A 22,798-nucleotide genomic window follows, 5' to 3' on the forward strand; every position below is an offset into this window, starting at 1 on the left:
AGACAACTACTAGATAAGTTGGACTCTTGTCCATGTTTGTTTTTGCATTTTTGTTCCAGTTCACAGCTGAAGTTTCGTTACTGTGTCTGGAAAGCTCTTGTGAACAGGAATTGCCACTCTGGTGTTATGAGTTAATGCCAGAGTTTTAAAGTGATTCCTGGATGGTGTTTTGATAGGGTTTTCAGCTGACCATGAAAGTGTCCTTTCTGTCTTCTGCTATGTAGTAAGTGGACCTCAAATTTGCTAAACCTATTTTCATACTACGTTTGTAATTTCATCTTAATTCACCGCCAATACATGTGGGGGGCCTCTGTCTCCTTTCGGGGTATTTCTCTAGAGGTGAGCTAGGACTAATATTTTCCTCTGCTAGCATTATTTAGTCCTCCGGCTGGTGCTGGGCATCTAGAATCAACGTAGGCATGCTACCCGGCCACTGCTAGTTGTGCGTTAGGTTTAGTTCATGGTCAGCTCAGTTTCCATCTTCCAAGAGCTAGTTCCTATATATGCTGATGCTATGTTCTCTTGCCATTGAGAACATGACAGTTTGACCGGACCACTAAAGGGTTAAAATCCTTGGCTAAGAAAGGAGAGAAATAAGAAGTCTGCTGAGAATTTTTTTTTTTTTTTTTTTTTTTTCTCCTTCTAATCTTTGAATGGCTCTGTGTCCACCTGTTTGTAATGGATCTTCAGAGTGTGACTGCAGGTTTGAATAATCTCGCCACGAAGGTACAAAATTTGCAAGACTTTGTTTGTCATGCACCTGTATCTGAGCCGAGAATTCCTTTGCCGGAATTTTTCTCGGGGAATAGATCTGGGTTTCAGAATTTTCGAAATAATTGCAAATTATTTTTGTCCCTGAAATTTCGCTCTGCCGGAGACCCTGCACAGCAGGTCAGGATTGTGATTTCCTTGCTCCGGGGCGACCCTCAAGACTGGGCTTTTTCATTGACACCAGGGGATCCTGCGTTGCTCAATGTGGATGCGTTTTTTCTGGCCTTGGGGTTGCTTTATGACGAACCTCATTTGGAGCTTCAGGCAGAAAAAACTTTGATGTCCCTATCTCAGGGGCAAGATGAAGCGGAAATTTACTGTCAAAGATTCCGTAAATGGTCTGTGCTTACTCAGTGGAATGAGTGCGCCCTGGCGGCGACTTTCAGAGAGGGTCTCTCTGATGCCATTAAGGATGTTATGGTGGGGTTCCCTGTGCCTGCGGGTCTGAATGAGTCCATGACAATGGCTATTCAGATCGATAGGCGTTTGCGGGAGCGCAAACCAGTGCACCATCTGGCGGTGTCCACTGAGAAGTCGCCAGAGAGTATGCAGTGTGATAGAATTCTGTCCCGAAGCGAGCGGCAGAATTTTAGACGGAAAAATGGGTTGTGTTTCTATTGTGGTGATTCTACTCATGTTATATCAGCATGCTCTAAGCGCACTAAAAAGCTTGATAAATCTGTTTCCATTTGCACCTTACCGTCTAAGTTTATTCTATCTGTGACCCTGATTTGCTCTTTGTCATCTATTACTACGGACGCCTATGTCGACTCTGGCGCCGCTTTGAGTCTTATGGATTGGTCCTTTGCTAAACGCTGTGGGTATGATTTAGAGCCTTTGGAGACTCTTATTCCTCTGAAGGGGATTGACTCCACCCCATTGGCTAATAATAAACCACAATACTGGACCCAAGTAACTATGCGTATTAATCCGGATCACCAGGAGATTATTCGCTTTCTGGTGCTGCATAATCTACATGATGATTTGGTGCTAGGATTGCCTTGGCTGCAATCTCACAACCCAGTCCTCGACTGGAAAGCTATGTCTGTGTTGAGCTGGGGATGTAAGGGGGCTCATGGGGATGTACCTGTGGTTTCCATTTCATCATCTATTCCCTCTGAAATTCCTGAGTTCCTGTCTGACTATCGTGACGTCTTTGAAGAATCCAAGCTTGGTTCATTACCTCCGCACCGAGAGTGCGATTGTGCCATAGATTTAATCCCGGGTAGTAAATACCCAAAGGGTCGTTTATTTAATCTGTCTGTGCCTGAACATGCTGCTATGCGAGAATATATAAAGGAGTCCTTGGAAAAGGGACATATTCGTCCATCGTCATCTCCCTTAGGAGCCGGTTTTTTCTTTGTGTCAAAAAAAGACGGCTCTTTGAGACCATGTATCGATTATCGGCTTTTGAATAAAATCACTGTAAAATATCAATACCCATTGCCGTTGCTGACTGATTTGTTTGCTCGCATAAAGGGGGCCAAGTGGTTCTCTAAGATTGACCTTCGTGGGGCGTATAATTTGGTGCGTATCAGGCAGGGGGATGAGTGGAAAACCGCATTTAATACGCCCGAGGGCCACTTTGAGTATTTAGTGATGCCTTTTGGTCTTTCAAATGCTCCGTCAGTTTTCCAGTCCTTTATGCATGATATTTTTCGCGATTATTTGGATAAATTTATGATTGTGTATCTGGATGATATTCTGTTTTTTTCGGATGACTGGGACTCTCATGTCCAGCAAGTCAGGAGGGTTTTCCAGGTTTTGCGGTCTAATTCTTTGTGTGTGAAGGGTTCTAAGTGTGTTTTTGGGGTACAGAGGATTTCCTTTTTGGGATATATTTTTTCCCCCTCTTCCATTGAAATGGATCCTGTCAAGGTTCAAGCTATTTGTGATTGGACGCAGCCCTCTTCTCTTAAGAGTCTTCAGAAATTTTTGGGCTTTGCTAACTTTTATCGTCGATTTATTGCTGGTTTTTCGGATATTGCTAAACCATTGACCGATTTGACTAAGAAGGGTGCTGATGTTGCTGATTGGTCCCCTGACGCTGTGGAGGCCTTTCGGGAGCTTAAGCGCCGTTTTTCCTCTGCCCCTGTGTTGCGTCAGCCTGATGTTGCTCTACCTTTTCAGGTTGAGGTCGACGCTTCTGAGATCGGAGCTGGGGCAGTGTTGTCGCAGAAAAGTTCTGACTGCTCCGTGATGAGGCCTTGTGCCTTCTTTTCCCGTAAATTTTCGCCCGCTGAGCGGAATTATGATGTTGGGAATCGGGAGCTTTTGGCCATGAAGTGGGCTTTTGAGGAGTGGCGCCATTGGCTTGAGGGGGCCAGACATCAGGTGGTGGTATTGACTGACCACAAAAACTTGATTTATCTTGAGACCGCCAGGCGCCTGAATCCTAGACAGGCGCGCTGGTCATTATTTTTCTCTCGGTTTAATTTTGTGGTGTCATACCTACCGGGTTCTAAGAATGTTAAGGCGGATGCCCTTTCTAGGAGTTTTGAGCCTGACTCGCCTGGTAACTCTGAGCCCACAGGTATCCTTAAGGATGGAGTGGTATTGTCAGCCGTTTCTCCAGACCTGCGGCGGGCCTTGCAGGAGTTTCAGGCGGATAGACCGGATCGTTGCCCACCTGATAAACTGTTTGTTCCTGATGATTGGACCAGTAGAGTCATCTCTGAGGTTCATTCTTCTGCGTTGGCAGGTCATCCTGGCATTTTTGGAACCAGGGATTTGGTGGCAAGGTCCTTCTGGTGGCCTTCCCTGTCACGAGATGTGCGAGGCTTTGTGCAGTCTTGTGACGTTTGTGCTCGGGCCAAGCCTTGTTGCTCTCGGGCTAGTGGATTATTGTTGCCCTTGCCTATTCCTAAGAGGCCTTGGACGCACATCTCGATGGATTTTATTTCAGATCTGCCTGTTTCTCAGAAGATGTCTGTCATCTGGGTGGTGTGTGACCGTTTCTCTAAGATGGTCCATTTGGTTCCTCTGCCCAAGTTGCCTTCTTCTTCCGAGTTGGTTCCTCTGTTTTTTCAAAATGTTGTTCGTTTGCATGGTATTCCTGAGAATATCATTTCTGACAGAGGGACCCAATTCGTGTCTAGATTTTGGCGGGCATTCTGTGCTAGGATGGGCATAGATTTGTCTTTTTCGTCCGCTTTCCATCCTCAGACGAATGGCCAGACCGAGCGGACTAATCAGACCCTGGAGACATATCTGAGGTGTTTTGTGTCTGCTGACCAGGATGATTGGGTTGCTTTTTTGCCATTGGCGGAGTTCGCTCTCAATAATCGGGCCAGCTCTGCCACTTTGGTGTCCCCGTTTTTCTGTAATTCGGGGTTTCATCCTCGATTTTCCTCTGGTCAGGTGGAAACTTCGGATTGTCCTGGAGTGGATGCTGTGGTGGAGAGATTGCATCAGATCTGGGGACAGGTGGTGGACAATTTGAGGTTGTCCCAGGAGAAGACTCAGCTTTTTGCCAACCGCCACCGTCGTGTTGGTCCTCGGCTTTGTGTTGGGGATTTGGTGTGGTTGTCTTCTCGTTTTGTCCCTATGAGGGTCTCTTCTCCTAAGTTTAAGCCTCGGTTCATCGGCCCGTATAAGATATTGGAGATTCTTAACCCTGTTTCCTTCCGTTTGGACCTCCCTGCATCCTTTTCTATTCATAACGTTTTTCATCGGTCATTATTGCGCAGGTATGAGGTACCGGTTGTGCCTTCCGTTGAGCCTCCTGCTCCGGTGTTGGTTGAGGGTGAGTTGGAGTACGTTGTGGAGAAAATCTTGGACTCTCGTGTTTCCAGACGGAGACTCCAGTATCTGGTCAAGTGGAAGGGATACGGCCAGGAGGATAATTCTTGGGTGAATGCATCTGATGTTCATGCCTCTGATCTGGTTCGTGCCTTTCATAGGGCCCATCCTGATCGCCCTGGTGGTTCTGGTGAGGGTTCGGTGCCCCCTCCTTGAGGGGGGGGGTACTGTTGTGAATTTGGATTCTGGGCTCCCCCGGTGGCTACTGGTGGAATTGAACTGGTGTTGTCATCTTCTCTGTTCACCTGTTCCCATCAAGATGTGGGAGTCGCTATATAACCTTGCTGCTCTGTTAGTTGCTTGCCGGTCAACAATGTTATCAGAAGCCTCTCTGTGCTTGTTCCTGCTCCTAGACAACTACTAGATAAGTTGGACTCTTGTCCATGTTTGTTTTTGCATTTTTGTTCCAGTTCACAGCTGAAGTTTCGTTACTGTGTCTGGAAAGCTCTTGTGAACAGGAATTGCCACTCTGGTGTTATGAGTTAATGTCAGAGTTTTAAAGTGATTCCTGGATGGTGTTTTGATAGGGTTTTCAGCTGACCATGAAAGTGTCCTTTCTGTCTTCTGCTATGTAGTAAGTGGACCTCAAATTTGCTAAACCTATTTTCATACTACGTTTGTAATTTCATCTTAATTCACCGCCAATACATGTGGGGGGCCTCTGTCTCCTTTCGGGGTATTTCTCTAGAGGTGAGCTAGGACTAATATTTTCCTCTGCTAGCATTATTTAGTCCTCCGGCTGGTGCTGGGCATCTAGAATCAACGTAGGCATGCTACCCGGCCACTGCTAGTTGTGCGTTAGGTTTAGTTCATGGTCAGCTCAGTTTCCATCTTCCAAGAGCTAGTTCCTATATATGCTGATGCTATGTTCTCTTGCCATTGAGAACATGACAGCCGCGCTTAGTAACCCGATGTTTACCCTGGTTACCAAAAAAAACAAACAGTACATACTCACCATCTGATGTCCGTCAGGTCCCTTGCCGTCCGCTTCCTGCTCTGACTGAGATCCGGCCGTACAGTGAGAAGTGAGAGCACAGCGGTGACGTCATTGCTGTGCTGTGCTCTCACTGTACGGCGGCACTCAGTCAGAGCAGGAAGCGGACGGCAAGGGACCTGACGGACATCAGATGGTGAGTATGTAGTGTTTGTTTTTTTTGGTAACCAGGGTAAACATCGGGTTACTAAGCGCGGCCCTGCACTTAGTAACCCGATGTTTACCCTGGTTACCCGGGTGCTGCAGGGGGACTTCGGCATCGTTGAAGACAGTTTCAACGATGCCGAAGTCGTTCCCCTGATCGTTGGTCGCTGGAGAGAGCGGTCTGTGTGACAGCTCCCCAGCGACCACACAACGACTTACCAACGATCACGGCCAGGTCGTATCGCTGGTCGTGATCGTTGGTAAATCGCTATGTGAGACGGGGCCTTTACAGTGGGAGAGCCGTCAGATTGTCACTGTAGAATGGAGCGGGGCCATTGTCATCGGCACTGGTCCAACCAGTAGCAGTGGAGGGAAGGATGAGATTTCCACAGTGCTGTCCATCACACTGCTGTCACCATTTTGGACACTGAGAATGAGAAGAACGGCGCAGTGGTAATGGAGAGGACGGCACCAGGTAAAGTTGTTTCTTCAGTTTCTTAATATAACCTTAATAGATACATAGTTTAACTTTCTAATATACTTTGTGCACTAATTCATCACCAGTTCCTGCTTGCTGTCAGTGAATGGAAATATTATTTTTTGCACTCCAAGGCAATATGAATCACATCAGATCTGTGTATAACTTTTTATTATCTATCAATTAGGCTTACTAACCTTCCAAATACACCGCTTGCAGAGTTCCTAGTACCAGTCATGGTAGGTTCTTATGTAAAGGATCTGATCGCACCATGTAGTGCATATTTCATGAAAATGTCCTCACATTTAGCATGCATTAGCATATGTCACCCATTGACTCCTGTTGTATAAAATTAATACCCTGTAGAATCACAGTATAAAAAGTGTTGTCCAGGACTAAATTATTTTTTACTATGAGCCAAAAAACTAACAGACAGGTAGTTACTAACTAGTTAGCAACTACCTGTCTGTTCTATCTGGTGCTGGCTCAGATCGGTCACTGACCTCTCCTGCCAGCGATTCAGCTGCTCCACGTCAACAGAGGAGCTTTTCTTCTTCCGCTCTGCTCTGTCAAGGCGGCATGACTACTGATGTTATGCTGATTGACAGCAGGCTTCCGTTATTTAGACAATGGATCATTGACATGACATCAACGGAAGCTGCAGAATCGCCAGCAGGAGCAATTTGTTACTGTTTTGTGCTGGCTGAGATCGGCGCCAGGCAGAACTGTCAGGTAGCTCTTAGGCCCATAATAAAAAAATAATATAGTACTGGATACACCTTTAAAAAGTGTTGACGACTATACATTTCAGTACAATTAATGGGAATCTGTCAGCTATAAAAATGCCATTTACGTGCAGACATAGCGGTAATCTGCGAGTAAATAGCGTTTTATTCATGTTTGGAAGTGTAACTGGAAGTGCGGTTGCAGGGAGAAAATGAAGTTTTATTCTCCCTGCAGCTACTCGCTTCCAGCCATCGGGCAGTGCATAGGCAGAGACCACCAGCACCACGCCTGCAATTGACGTCACTTACAGGGGCGCCGCTTGTCTCTGCAAGCTGGGTGTTCATCTTACAGTGCGCTCTGTTGCTGGCTCGTTACTTCTGATAAGAGCTGTTGAGGGAGCGCACTGACATTGTGTGCATCGCAAAGTGACAAAAATCTACTGAGCGTGCTTCGGAATTGACAACTAACGCATGCTCAGTAGAGCAGGGACTAGCCCAGCCCCTGATATGGAGGTCACCGATTATGCTTAGTTCGAGGGAGGGAGAAGTGGCTGCATAAGTGAGGATTGCCCTCTGATGGCATTTCTTTTCAGTATCCCAGCATGCGGTGGGATTTTCAAATGAAGCATCCTCAAAGAGAAAGATTAGATGATGGCACTAAATCGATAGGGATTTGTAATGTACATTAACTTGTGTTTTGCACCACCCGTTTAAGTCTTGTGACCCCTTTGTTCTGCTGATCAGTGAGTATCTTAAAGGCCTTCATACACATTAGACTAAAATTGGCTGAACCTACCAATATTGACAGACTCTCTGACAGTCTAATATTTATGGGGGGCACTGATTCTCCCAATACAGATGATATTGGGGAAGATGGAGATCCAACATGGACTGATGATCCTTTTCCTCTCTAAGAGATAAGCCACCGCCAGTGGCTTCATTATATACATGCGTTCCATACAAAATCCCCTTTGAAGCTTTAAGATTCCACTTATTTCAATTTAGCGATTATACATCTCATTTGATTACCGTATGTATATTCTGCATCTAACACATTTCTTGATGACTTATAGTTTTTTTTGTATATGAGCAGAATTATTTTCTCATTTGCAAATGGGTCTTTATGGGAGCTAAATATTCACCCTCGGTCGCTAACTTGGTCATGTCATTGTGGGAGTTAAAATGGTTGTATGCTTCTTCCAATTCCTTTTCGTCACATGTTTTTTGGTATGGCAGGTATATTGATGACCTCCTCTTCATTTGTAGGGGCAATATATATGCCATACCAAATTATGTTGCATTTATTAATGTTATTCCATAAGGTTTGGTTTTCACATTTGTATTTCACCAGTTTTGCATCTCTTTTTAAGATCTGAAACTACAGGGCATAAAAGGTAATATTGTGACACCCACGTACTCCAAGCCTTTATCAGGCAACACAATCCAGCCTGCGGTGAGTGGCCATCCTAGGCACACTATTAAAGCAGTTCCGGTTGTGAGTTCACCCGTATTATGTGCAATTTTAGTGACGTAGACAAACTGGGGAATGGACTACACAAATGTGACACAAAACTAAAAAAAGAGGGGTTACCCATCATAGACCCTTAACTTGGCCAGTAATATTGCACAGGGTTCAGATTTAATTACATGTGGACCGAGAAATGACAACCCCCGGGACATTAACCCGGTTTTGTCTCTTCAATTTGGTCCTCAATTCAAAGAAATCAAAAATATTGTATTAAAATATTTACCTTTATCGCATGAGGACGCGATTCTATCTAAGATCCTGACTTTAGGTTGCTCAGTTGTGGCGAAAAAAGCAAACACACTGGGGAATATTATGTCATGTAATGTGTCAAAATCCGCTATACATCGTCACACTTGGCTCAATTGTAAGGATTTTTACAAATGTGGCATTAATCGTTGCAGGATATGTCGCTATGCTGTTGTCACAAAAAATGATCTAAATGTGGACCATTCACAATGTTATGACATCAAGCATTGCATTAATTTTAATAGTGACAATGTGATATACATTACTAAATGCTCTTTGAGTGATAAGATTTATGTGGGCTGCACTAAAGAAAAGCAGCTCTGATATCTATGATACTTCTGACACTAATCGTGCGATTTCTCATGCATCTAGGCATCATAATCGTGACACTTCTTCATTTCAAGTGTTCGCAATAGAAAACATTTGTTCCACTCTGAGAGGCAAAGACATCAGGAGGCGGCTCCGTGACCATGAAACATATTGGATGTTCAGCCACAACACCTGCGACCCTAATGGATTAAACATTCGCAAATAACTTGTTTCATTACTGAGACAGTTTCTATTTGTAGGATTGTTGTCTCTATATCTGTGGGAGTTTTGGGTTGTTTTTTTTTGGCTTTTTGGTGTTTATTTTTTTTTTTTTAAATTTAAATTCTGCCATTTCATTTTGTCCGAATTTAGTGGTGATCGTGAGACTGTTTGACATGTGCTCATTGGTGTTTGGATAGTTTAAATACCTTGTAGACATTCTGTCTGCAGCTTTGACAAAGAAAGCTGTGTGCGTTGGTAACGCGTTGCTGCACTGTTGGTGCACTGTCTCTGTGAATATCATGCACTGATTTTTTTATACATTTTTCCAATAATTTCTGCAAATTTTAAGAAGCTGGATTTTTTTCTATATATTCTTACTGCAATTGGTCCTTTTGGATTCCTTGCTCCAACATGTCCAGAGCATGGGTTAGCTGGTTTATACACTGCTCAAAAAAATAAAGGGAACACTAAAATCCCTCATTCTAGATATCACTGAATGAAATATTTCCGTTGTAAATCTTTATTTATTACATAGTGGAATGTGTTGAGAACAATAAAACCTAAAAATTATCAATGTAAATCACAACTAATATCCCACGGAGGTCTGGAGTTGGAATGATGCTCAAAATCAAAGTGGAAAATGAAGTTACAGGCTGATCCAACTTCAGTGGAAATGCCTCAAGACAAGGAAATGATGCTCAGTAATGTGTGTGGCCTCCACACTAACTACACCGCCTGTGCATCTAATTTTTTACTGCATCTAACCCAGTAAATCGTTTTGGGCTTAGTAGCAGTGTCTGTACGCCACCAGAGTAGCCCGCCTGTGAAGCTAACTACACCGCCTGTGTATCTAAATTTGTACTGCATCTAACCCAGTAAATAGTTTTTCTCCTAGGAGCAGTGTCTGCACGTCAGCAGAGTAGCCCGCCTGTGAAGCTAACTACACCGCCTGTGTATCTAAATTTTTACTGCATCTAACCCAGTAAATCGTTTTGGGCCTAGGAGCAGGAGCAGTGTCTGCACGTCAGCGGAGTAGCTCGCCTGTGTAGCTAACTACACCACCTGTGTATCTAAATTTGTACTGCATCTAACCCAGTAAATCATTTTGGGCCTAGGAGCAGTGTCTGCACGTCAGCGGAGTAGCCCACCTGTGAAGCTACACCGCCTGTGTATCTAAAATTTTACTGCATCTAACCCAGTAAATCGTTTTGGGCCTAGGAGCACAGTTTGGCCACTCAGCTCTGGTCGGTTTCCATCCATCGTTTTTTGTGCCAACAACTACAGATACAGAGTTGTCAATTAGTAAAGCACCAAAATGAGTGGCAAAAGGCCTGCTGCTGGTGGAAAGGGGAATAGGCGTGTTGGAAAGGGAAAAAAAGGTTGTGTCCGTGGGGTAGGTGGTAGAGCAACAGTAACATCTGCAGAAGAAAGACCATCTTCCAGCCAAAGTAAGATGTCTACTTCTTTTCGTGGACAATCTGATATGATCCCTTTCTTACGACCATCGCTACAAGCATCGCTACAAATTCCAGATGAGGCACAAAAACTGCAGGTGCTTGAACGGATATCAAGTGCTCGTTCAAGTGGGCTGTCCTCCTCCTCAACATCACAAATACTCCAGTCCTCAGAGGTGTCACCCCAATCGCACTTGCTTCCTCACAGCTCCCAAGTCTCCAGCCGCCCGTCTGAGTATGGGGTAACACAGATGGTTGAGTCTGCAGAGCTGTTTACTCACACTATAGCCTGGGAATCAGAGGTCTGCTCAGACTGCTCAGACTGAGATACCTGATTGGAACGAAAACTTGACTTTTCGGTCCGGGCAGGAAGAGGTTGGCGGGTGTGAGAACACACAGGGTGATGATGACGAGGTTGGAGACCCCACTTACTGTCAACCGACAGTCCGCCATTCCATGAGGTCAGCAGAGGAGGTGGAGGAGGATGCTGGTGACGAGTCTGACGACGAGGTTAAGTTGTGCCTTCCTGGACTGAGATGGAGTACTGGAAGCACGTCAACAACTGCATCCTCAACCACAACTGTGCCTCTGAGCACAAGTCGTCGTGGCTCTTCAGGTCGCACGGGGTCTAAGCCTTGCATAGCCTGGGCATTTTTTGAGATCGCAAAGGATGACCCAACTCATGTTATCTGTAAGATTTGTCACCAAAATCTCAGTAGAGGCCAAAAAATGAATAGTCTAAGTACTTCATGCATGAACCGTCACATGAATATGAGGCATAAGTTGCAGTGGGAAGCTCACTGTGCTACAATGCAGCCTAGTGGGCCGGGCCAACCACCGTCTGCCCCATCAAGTGCATCCGCGGCCTCTTCATCCTCTGTGACTGTGGGGACAGCAGTCGCACATGGTTTTGGACACAGACCTTCCACCTCTTTACCCGCAACAGCCAGTGTGATTGGCAGGTCGTCAAGATATTTGCAAGTGGAACACCTGCTGGTGTTGAGCGCTCTCCGACATCGAGACCACCAGATTTTGATCAAGGCAACATAATATCTCCGCCTGCACCTTCCTCACAGACCAGCAGTTTGCCAGGGACACCCTACTCAACCCTGTCTAAGCACGGCAGCCAGCCCTCGGTCCCTCAGACGTGGACAAGTAAAAGACCATTTCCTCCTAGCCATGACAAAGCTAAGAGGTTGAATTTCCCCATCTGCAAGCTGTTGGCTACAGAAATGCTGCCTTTCCGCCTGGTGGACACAGAGGATTTTTGAGACCTTATGTCCGTCGCAGTGCCCCAGTACCAGATGCCCAGTCGCCACTACTTCTCAAAGAAAGCTGTGCCTGCGCTACACCAGCATGTCGCACACAACATCACCGCTTCCTTGAGAAACTCTGTGTGTGACAGGGTGCATTTCACCACAGACACTTGGACGAGTAGACATGGACAGGGGCGTTACATGTCGGTGACTGGGCACTGGGTAACTATGGTGACATCAGGAGAAGGGGCTGCTGTCCAAGTCTTGCCATCCCCACGAGTTGCTCGTCGATCCTCTGTATCTAGAAGTTCCTCCACTGCTTCTACCTCCTCAAACTCCTCTCGGTCCTCCACCTGCACCCAAAGCCTGTCTGGTAATGCCACCTGAGTTCTAACTGCGCAGAAGGAATCCTGCACACCTCCTTACTATGCTGTCACCAGGGCTCAACGGCATCAGGCGGTGTTTACCTTGAAATGTCTGGGAAATGTGAGTCACAGCTGAGGAGTTGTGGTCAGCTCTGGAGACCGAGTTCCATCAATGGTTGTCTCCACTGAACCTGCATCCAGGGAAGGCCGTGTGCGACAATGCGGAAAACCTGGGTGCGGCCCTTCGCCGGGGCAATGTCTCACACGTGCCTTGTATGGCTCACGTTTTGAACCTGGTTGTCCAGCAATTTTTATCAAACTATCCCGGACTAGATGGACTTCTGCAGAGGGCACGGTCGCTGTGTGCTCACTTCCGCCATTTGAATCCCGCAGCTCAACGACTTACATCTCTACAGAAGTCGTTGGGCCTGCCAGTTCACCGGCTGAAATGCGATGTGCCCACACGGTGGAATTCAACTCTGCACATGTTGTAGCGAATGTGGCAGCACCGACGAGCCCTGGTGCAATACGTTATGACGTATAGCCTGGGCCAATGAGATCTAGAGGTGGGGCAAATCACGCTGCAGGAGTGGTCTCAGATCAGGGACCTATGCACCCTTCTGCACAGTTTTGAAATAGCGACGAAGATGTTTAGTGCTGACGATGCCATTATCGGCATGACTATTCCGGTCTTTTACATGCTGGAGCACACCTTAAACAGTATTCGGAGTCAGGTGGTGGGACAAGAGGAGGAGGAACAGGAGGAGTTGTATACGGAAGGGATAATATCTCCAAGGTCCAGACGGTCGGCAGCACCAAGGCGGCTGGCAATGGAGGGTGGGGGAGAGGGATTTCCGAGGGTGCATGGTAGCAGCCAAACTGTTGAGGAAGGTGCAGGAGGCGAGGAAGAAGTGGAGGACGAGCTGGCACTGGGCATGGAAGACTCATCAGATGATGGAGACCTTGATCAAATTTCTGTTGTGCGAGGTTGGGGGGAGAGGGCAGAGGAAGGAAGCATGATTCTCACCTCGCCGTCACCAAGACAACAAGGACTTGGTCCTCCTGGATGCGCAAGACACATGAGTGCCTTCTTGCTGCACTACCTGCAACATGACTCTCGGATTGTCAGAATCCGAAGTAATGCCGACTACTGGGTTGCCACACTCTTAGATCCCCGGTACAAAAGTGAATTTGGCGAAATAATTCCAGCCATAGAAAGGGATTCACGCATGCAGGAGTATCAGCAGAGACTGTTACAGAATCTTACATCTGCTTTTCTACAAGACACCAGTGGTGCACATAGTGAATCTCTGAGTTCTAACTTGCCAACTGTGAGACTGTCGAGTCATGACTCAAACTGTAACAGTAACATCGTATCTGGTGGAAACAGCAATTTTTTCCAATAGTTTCAAGAATTTTTTAGACCATCCTTTGCAAGGCCACAGGAAACAAGAAGTCTGATGCATAGCCAACGCCTAGAGAGGATGATACAGGAGTATCTCCAAGTTAACATCAATGCCATGACTGTGGAACTGGACCCTTGCTCATTTTGGGCTTCCAATCTGGAAAAATGGCCTGAGGTCGCCACTCACGCCTTGGAGATCTTGTCATGCCCCGCAGCCAGCGTTCTCTCTGAACGTGTGTTCAGCACTGCTGGTGGTGTGCTGACAGATAAGCGCACGTGGCTGTCCAGTGACAATGTAGACAGACTAACGTTCATCAAGATGAACAAATCCTGGATCCGCAAGGACTTTTCTACCCTTGTGTCATCCTGGGCAGACTAAAAGCTTGATGATTTTTAGAAAATCACCTCACCAACCATTTTATGAAATTCTGGCGAAATTGATGCCATTTAAGTGGTGTCTGTGCCCCAATTTTTGGAAAAAATGGAGACTGTTTTTGGAGTCCCCTTGCTGTGTTTTACATGACGTTGCCATCGTCAATTCCAGGTGGGTGGAGTTGCTCCCCCACCCTTTAACCTTTAAAAATGACATACACTATGGCTTGGGGTAACACAGATGGTTGAGTCTGCAGAGCTGTTTACTCATACTATGGCCTCAGTTTCAGAGGTCTGCTCCAAAGCTTCAGTGTCTGCTAGTCAGCAGAGTAGCCCACCCATGAAGCAAGCTACACCGCCTGTTTATCTAATTAATAATTTTTAACTGCATCTAGCCCAGGAAATCCTTTTAGGCCTAGTAGCATTTTGTGCTACTCAGCAGAGTACCCCACCCATGAAGCAAACTACACCGCCTGTTTATCTAAGTACTAATTTTTAACTGCATCTAGCCCAGGAAATCCTTTTGGGCCTAGTAGCAGTGTCTGCTACTCAGCAGAGTACTCCACCCATGAAGTAAGCTACACCGCCTTCTTCCTTTCTCAATCTAACCCCTTGGCTCTGAAGTGTCCGCTCTCCCTCCAGCTCTGTCCTTCTCACAGGTAAACTACCGCGTGTATTCACACTGTGGCGAGTCTTTTGGGCCCAGGCATAAGAAGTCGTCGAGGTAATGGATAATATGTGCCCCCTTAGAAACGTCCATGACGACCTATTCGAGGAAGCAACTAAATGCCTCATATAGTGAGCAGGATATGGAGCACCCCATGGGCAAACAGCGATCTATGTAGGATGCTCCTTCACAGAAGCAGCCCAATAGGCGGACACTATTTGGAGGCACAGGTAGTAACCGGAACGCCCCCTCAGTGTCTGTTTTGGTCATTAGAGTGCCCCTTCCCAACTTCTTGACCCGTCTGATTGCCTCGTCAAAGGAGGTACAGTATATAGTACTGTACTTGGTTCCGCGTCGATGTTGTCGTTTACTGACCTGCCCCTTGGATATGACAAATGGTGGATTAGTCTGAATGTATTGGGTTCCTTTTTTGGCACGACTCCCAACGGGGATACCACTACGTCTTCTAAGGAAAGTGTTCTGAATGGACCCGCCGCCATTCTTGTCATGACTAGGATTGAGAGACCTTGACTTTTTTAGGGTCGAGTCATGTTTCGCGAAACCCGACTGTTGGAAAAGTCGAGTCGGGCGAAATCGGCCGATTACTGCGCAAAGTCGAGGATCGGCCGGAACACGAAACCCTATGCACGTCAATGGGTATTTTTTCTTTTTTTCTCTCTCTCTCTCTCTCTCTCTCTCTCCTCCGTCCCAGCACAGAGAATTTCGTTTTACACATTCCAAATCGCTACTGCGCACAAGCGATAAAATGATGATAGGCGTGCATATCAGACATAACCCCTATGTCATCACTCTGCCCACGCTCCTTCATTGGCTGAAAAAATGGCGCTAAACGCGTCATACGAAACGCGACTTTGGCGCCAAGATCGCGTACCGCATGGCCGACCCCACACAGGGATCGGGTCGGGTTTCATGAGACGCCGACTTTACCAAAAGTCGGCGACTTATGAAAATGAACGATCCGTTTCGCTCAACCCTAGTCACGACGTCTGGAAGTTGGTAGGCTGATTTTAGATTTTTACTCCAGCCTTTCTTGATTTTAGAAGGGCATGACATGCCTATATCTGTGTCTCCTCCTCCTTTTACTCCTCCACCTCTTTTCTTTTCGCATGACTATATGTACTTGTGACTTTTCCATGTGTTTGTTGTGTCTTCTGAGCAGTTTGTCAGCTTTTGGACACCTTTTAAGGTGTTTTCTATGTGTTTTCTATGTGTTTGTGTTTGCCTGCCATTGGTTTCAATGGGGTTCGACGGTGTTTGTCGAACGTTCGACGAACATTCGTCGAACATGCCCCAATTCGACGAACCGAACCGAACTGGAACACTAGGGGGCGGCTCAACACTAGTGGTTAGGATCTTAGGCTGGTTTCACACTTGCGTTTTTGTCTGCAGCGTTTTTTGCAAAAAAAACGCATGCGTTTTTTCTCCTATATTTAACATTGAAAACGCATGCGTTTTTTTGCACATGCGTTTGGTCGCGTTTTCAAACGCATGCGTTTTTTGTCTGCATGCGTTCATTTTCAAAAATGCTATCTGCAGTATTTTCTTGCGCGTTTTTTTGCCGCGAAAAAACGCATGCTTTTTTCGCGGCAAAAAAATGCATTGCTGTCTATGTAAACGCATGCGTTTTTAAGCACATGCGTTTGTTTGCGCTAAAAACGCATGCGTTTTTATAGAAAAAAAACAGAAAACACACTGAAAAGCCACCCACCACCATCAAGGTGATAAAGGGATCTAAACCCTAACCCTAACTCTACCCCTAACCTCACCCCTAACCGTTTAATGAACATTTTCTGACAGTCATATTGCCACGTATTTAAGTGCCACGTATCACGTATTTCAGTGCCACGTGCCACGTATTTAATACGTGGCACGTGGCACTTAAATATGTGCCACGTGGCACTTAAATACGTGGCACTTAAATATGTGGCACGTGGCACTTTAATACGTGGCACGTGGCACTTAAATACGTGGCACGTGGCACTTAAATACGTGGCAAGTGGCATACGTGGCACTGAAATACATGGCACGTGGCACTTTAATACGTGGCACGTGGCACTTAAATATGTGGCACGTGGCACTTTAATACGTGGCACGTGGCACTTAAATATGTGGCACTTAAAGTGCCACGTGCCACATATTTAAGTGCCACGTGCCACGTATTAACGTGCCACGTATTTCAGTGCCACGTATGCCACGTGCCACGTATTTAAGTGCCACGTGCCACGTATTAAAGTGCCACGTGCCACATATTTAAGTGCCACGTGCCACGTATTTAAGTGCCACGTGCCACGTATTTAAGTGCCACGTATTTGAGTGCCACGTATTTAAGTACCACGTATTTCAGTTGCACGTATTTCAGTGCCACGTATTTCAGTCACGTTTAGGGTTAGGGTTAGGGGTAGGGGTAGGGTTAGGGTTTTCTTGTTTTTTCTTGTGTTTTCTTGTGTTTTCTTGTGTTTTTCTATAAAAACGCATGCGTCTAAAAACGCATGCGTTTTACCGCGTTTACATGCGTTTTTCACACATGCGTTTTTTTAAAAAACGCATGCAGACAAAAACGCAAGTGTGAAACCAGCCTTAGTGGTCAGGTTCTTGAGACATTTTTTTGTCTCAGAATTCTTTTTTTTTTTTTTTTAAAGTCCCAGACTGGGGAACACCTAACTCTTTGATGGAGAAATTCACGAGGGTCAGTGCTCTGTGGAACAGTTGCTCGCCCTCTGGTGACCCCACCACCACATCCTGCCTGTTTTGGTGCTGCCGATCCCTCCCCCTCAGCGCTGCTGTCCTCGCTCTGAGTGCCAAAGTCCCAGTTTTGGTGAGTGATTTTGTCATCCACCACCTCATCTTCCACCGCCGCATCCTGATTCTCCTGACTTAGTGACTTAACAACAACCTGACTTATCGGCAACTGTGTCTTATCATCATCTACCTCCTTAGACAAAATTTGCTTTTCCCTACCATTATCTTCTTGTAATTGTGGCTACTCTAAGTTTTGTGCATCATTAAACATCATGTCCTCCAAGATGTAGGGTGAGAGGCTACAATCAAAAAAGATGTTGTGAAGAGCTCCTCGGAGTGTTCTAGTGTGGGATCACTGGTCTCCTGGAACTTGACATGGTGGGAGGAAGGAGGATCAGGGTAAGGATTAAGTGATCCAGGTTGTTGGGTGTGAGACAGAACCATGTGGAACACTGGGAGGAGCTAGCAAGCATGCTGGAAGCATTATTTATTTGCTATCCAACCAACAACCTTTCCGCACTGGTCTGGCTTCGAAGTGGTGTCCCATGTCTCCCTGCAAAGTGGGACAGGAAGCTATGTGTTGTGTATGGGTGTGTTTCTTGTGCTTCAGCAACAGTCACACTTGCCCCATGTCCGCGCCATCTGTGTGTACCATCATCAACACTTACACTTCCCAGTCCCTTAATACACACCTTACAAATTTTCAAATTGCTAGTGCAGCGCCCCAGAGTCCTGGTCGTTGCAGTACTGTGGCTCCGCCGCTAAGGGGGGCTATGGTATGTCTGATGGCACTGAAGGAGTTCATCTGACCAGGTATCACATACACCAATACATTTCACAGTCGGGCCTCCAGGGGGAGCTAAGGGTGCTATTTATTAGGCCACTCCTCACCACAGTGGGTAAAACTGGGGGTCAGGCAGGAAGTTAGTGAGAAAGCTGACTGGGTTGGAACCAGGCAACACCTTGTGGCAGAGGGTGTTGTGGGGGGAAGATTCGGTAGGGTCCCTGTCAGGTTTGGGACCCTGACAGAGGCCTGGCAACAAGGAAGAACGTCACGGGACCGTGCCTGCTCAGTATAGCGGCGGTGCCCTAAGAAAGGATCAGAAGCGAGATATATTGTGCTGAGTGAGAAACGAGATCAAAGCAAGAGGAGAAATACCAGTAGGAGTCGTGCTGTAAGACCGAGGCAACATCCTACTGAGGCGCACAACCGGCGGCCGGAACGCCGAGGAAGTATTTATATATCTAGCTTCAAGCAATACTTCAAACCACGGCAGGACAGTCAGTCTCAGGCGGGCTGTCTAACATACATCACCTATGAAGACATGGGGGGCGCTGTTGTGAATTTGGTTTCTGGGCTCCCCCGGTGGTCACTGGTGGTACTGAACGTGGGTTTGTCATCTCCTCTGTTCACCTGTTTCCATCAGGATGTGGGAGTTTCTATTTAGCCTTGCTCCTCAGTCATTTCTATGCCGGCCAACAATGTTACCAGAAGCATTTCTGTTGCATGTTCCTGCTCCTAGACTACTTTCAGCTAAGTTGGATTTTTGTCCTAAGTTTGTTTGCATTTTTGTTCCAGTTCTCTGTGTTTGAATATTTCTGAGACTGGAAGCTCTTGTGAACTGAAATTGCCACTCTGGTGTCATGAGTTGATATTAGAGTTCTAAAGTAATTTCAGGATGGAATTTTGAATAGGGTTTTCAGCTGGCCGTGAAGTCCCCTTTTCTGTCTTCCTTCTATCTAGTTAGCGGACCTCAATTTTGCTAAACCTATTTTCATACTTCGTATGTCATTTTCCTCTAATATCACCGACAATATTTGTGGGGGCTACTGTCCGCCTTTTGGGGAAAATTTCTCTAGAGGTGAGCCAGGTCTGTATTTTCCTCTGCTAGGGTCAGTCAGTTCTCCGGCTGGCGCTGGGCGTCTAGGGATAAAACGTAGGCACGCTACCCGGCCACTTTCAGTTGTGGTGATAGGTTTAGCTCACGGTCAGCTCGAGTTCCCATCTTCCAAGAGCTAGTCCTTTTGTATGCTCAACTATGTTCTCTGTGTGTTGAGAACCATGACTGTTTGGCCGGCCAGAGGTTAAAATAATTGGCTGAAGAAAGGAGAGAATTAGAAGTCTGCAGAGAATTTTTTTTTTTTTTTTTTTCCCTGAGTTTGCTTCTCTGCTTATACTGCAGCCTTCGTCTCTCTCTCCTTCTAATCCTTGAATGGCTCTGATCTCACCTGATTAAAATGGATCCTCAGAGTTTAGCTACTGGTTTGAGTAATCTCGCTAATAAGGTTCAAAGTTTACAGGATTTTGTTATTCATGCTCCAATATCTGAACCTAGAATCCCTTTACCTGAATTTTTCTCCGGGGATAGATCTCGCTTTCAGAATTTCAAACATAATTGTAAATTGTTTTTGTCTCTGAGATCTCGCTCCGCTGGAGATCCTGCACAGCAGGTCAGGATTGTAATTTCCTTACTCCGGGGCGACCCTCAGGATTGGGCATTTGCTTTGGCACCAGGGGATCCTGCGTTGCTCAATGTGGATGCGTTTTTTCTAGCTTTGGGGTTGCTTTATGAGGAACCCCATTTAGAGATTCAGGCTGAAAAAGCCTTGATGTCCTTGTCCCAGGGTACAGATGAGGCGGAAATATACTGCCAAAAATTTCGTAAGTGGTCTGTGCTTACTCAGTGGAATGAGTGCGCCCTGGCGGCGATTTTCAGAGAGGGTCTCTCTGATGCCATTAAGGATGTTATGGTGGGGTTCCCTGTGCCTGCAGGTCTGAATGAGTCCATGACAATGGCTATTCAGATTGATCGGCGTTTGCGGGAGCGCAAACCTGTGCACCATTTGGCGGTGTCTACTGAGAAGGCGCCAGAGAATATGCAATGTGATAGAATTCTGTCTAGAAGCGAACGGCAGAACTTTAGGCGAAAAAATGGGTTATGCTTCTATTGTGGTGATGCAACTCATGTTATATCAGCATGCTCTAAACGTACAAAGAAGGTTGATAAGTCTGTTTCAATCAGCACTTTACAGTCTAAGTTTATTCTATCTGTGACCCTGATTTGCTCTTTATCGTCAATTACCGCGGACGCTTATGTCGACTCTGGCGCCGCTTTGAGTCTTATGGATTGGTCCTTTGCCAAATGCTGTGGTTATGATTTAGAGCCTTTGGAAGTTCCTATACCTCTGAAGGGTATTGACTCCACGCCATTGGCTAGTAATAAACCACAATACTGGACACAAGTGACTATGCGTATTAATCCGGATCACCAGGAGATTATTCGCTTTCTTGTATTGTATAATCTACATGATGTTTTGGTGCTTGGATTGCCATGGCTGCAATCTCATAACCCAGTCCTCGACTGGAAAGCAATGTCTGTGTTAAGCTGGGGATGTCAGGGGACTCATGGGGACGTACCTTTGGTTGCCATTTCGTCATCTGTTCCCTCTGAGATTCCGGAATTCTTATCTGATTATCGTGACGTTTTTGAGGAACCTAAACTTGGTTCACTGCCTCCGCACAGAGATTGCGATTGTACAATAGATCTGATTCCGGGCAGTAAGTTTCCAAAAGGTCGTTTATTTAATCTGTCTGTGCCTGAACATGCTGCTATGCGTGAATATATTAAGGAGTCCTTGGAAAAGGGACATATTCGTCCTTCGTCATCTCCTTTAGGAGCCGGCTTTTTCTTTGTATCTAAAAAGGATGGCTCTTTAAGGCCGTGTATTGATTATCGGCTTTTGAATAAAATCACGATTAAATATCAGTACCCTTTGCCATTGCTTACTGATTTGTTTGCTCGCATAAAGGGGGCCAAGTGGTTCTCTAAGATTGATCTTCGTGGGGCGTATAATTTAGTGCGAATTAAGCAGGGGGACGAGTGGAAAACCGCATTTAATACGCCTGAGGGTCATTTTGAGTATTTAGTAATGCCTTTTGGTCTTTCAAATGCCCCTTCAGTCTTTCAGTCCTTTATGCATGACATTTTCCGTGAATATTTGGATAAATTTATGATTGTGTATTTGGATGATATTTTGATTTTTTCGGATGACTGGGACTCTCATGTCCAGCAGGTCAGGAAGGTTTTTCAGGTTTTGCGCTCTAATTCCTTGTGTGTAAAGGGTTCTAAGTGCATTTTTGGGGTTCAAAAGATTTCTTTTTTGGGGTATATTTTTTCCCCCTCTTCCATTGAGATGGATCCTGTCAAGGTTCAGGCTATTTGCGATTGGACGCAACCCTCTTCTCTTAAGAGCCTTCAGAAATTCTTGGGCTTTGCTAATTTCTACCGTCGATTTATAACTGGGTTTTCTGATGTTGCTAAACCACTGACTGATTTGACTAAGAAGGGTGCTGATGTTGCTGATTGGTCCCCTGCTGCTGTGGAGGCCTTTCGGGAGCTTAAGCGCCGCTTTTCTTCCGCCCCTGTATTGCATCAGCCTGATGTTACTCTTCCTTTTCAGGTTGAGGTCGACGCTTCAGAAATTGGAGCTGGGGCGGTTTTGTCGCAGAAAAGTTCCGACTGCTCCGTGATGAGACCTTGCGCGTTCTTTTCTCGTAAATTTTCGCCCGCGGAGCGAAATTATGATATTGGTAATCGTGAACTCTTAGCTATGAAGTGGGCTTTTGAGGAATGGCGTCATTGGCTTGAGGGGGCTAGACATCAGGTGGTGGTATTGACCGACCACAAGAATTTGATTTATCTTGAGTCTGCCAGGCGCCTGAATCCTAGACAGGCGCGCTGGTCGTTATTTTTCTCTCGGTTTAATTTTGTGGTTTCATACCTACCAGGTTCTAAAAATGTGAAGGCGGATGCCCTTTCTAGGAGTTTTGAGCCTGATTCTCCTGGTAATTCTGAACCTACGGGTATCCTTAAGGAGGGAGTGATTTTATCTGCTGTTTCCCCAGACCTGCGACGGGCCTTGCAGGAGTTTCAGGCGGATAGACCTGATCGTTGCCCGCCTGGTAGAATGTTTGTTCCTGATGATTGGACCAGTAGAGTCATCTCGGAGGTCCATTCTTCTGCGTTGGCAGGGCATCCTGGAATCTTTGGTACCAGGGAGTTGGTGGCTAGGTCCTTCTGGTGGCCTTCCCTGTCACGAGATGTGCGAGGTTTTGTGCAGTCTTGTGATGTTTGTGCTCGGGCCAAGCCTTGTTGTTCTCGGGCTAGTGGATTGTTGTTGCCCTTGCCTATTCCGAAGAGGCCTTGGACTCACATCTCGATGGATTTTATTTCTGATCTCCCTGTTTCTCAGAAGATGTCTGTCATCTGGGTGGTGTGTGACCGTTTCTCTAAGATGGTC

At 46.1% G+C, this 22,798-nt stretch overlaps 1 long non-coding RNA gene across 2 annotated transcripts in view; it reads left to right on the plus strand.

Annotated features, from left to right (window-relative positions):
* The window catches only part of LOC143774926 (uncharacterized), an 87,177-nt gene extending 76,976 nt beyond the window's left edge, over positions 1-10,201 (plus strand). For both annotated transcript variants that reach the window (XR_013215570.1, XR_013215569.1), the window contains exons 2-4: positions 6,003-6,185; positions 8,284-8,366; positions 9,060-10,201. This is a non-coding gene — a long non-coding RNA (uncharacterized LOC143774926). The remainder of the gene's footprint in view (positions 1-6,002; positions 6,186-8,283; positions 8,367-9,059) is intronic.
* The last annotated feature ends 12,597 nt before the right edge of the window (positions 10,202-22,798 follow it).

This window comes from Ranitomeya variabilis, chromosome 5 (assembly GCF_051348905.1).
Source record: "Ranitomeya variabilis isolate aRanVar5 chromosome 5, aRanVar5.hap1, whole genome shotgun sequence".
Taxonomy (NCBI): domain Eukaryota; kingdom Metazoa; phylum Chordata; class Amphibia; order Anura; family Dendrobatidae; genus Ranitomeya; species Ranitomeya variabilis.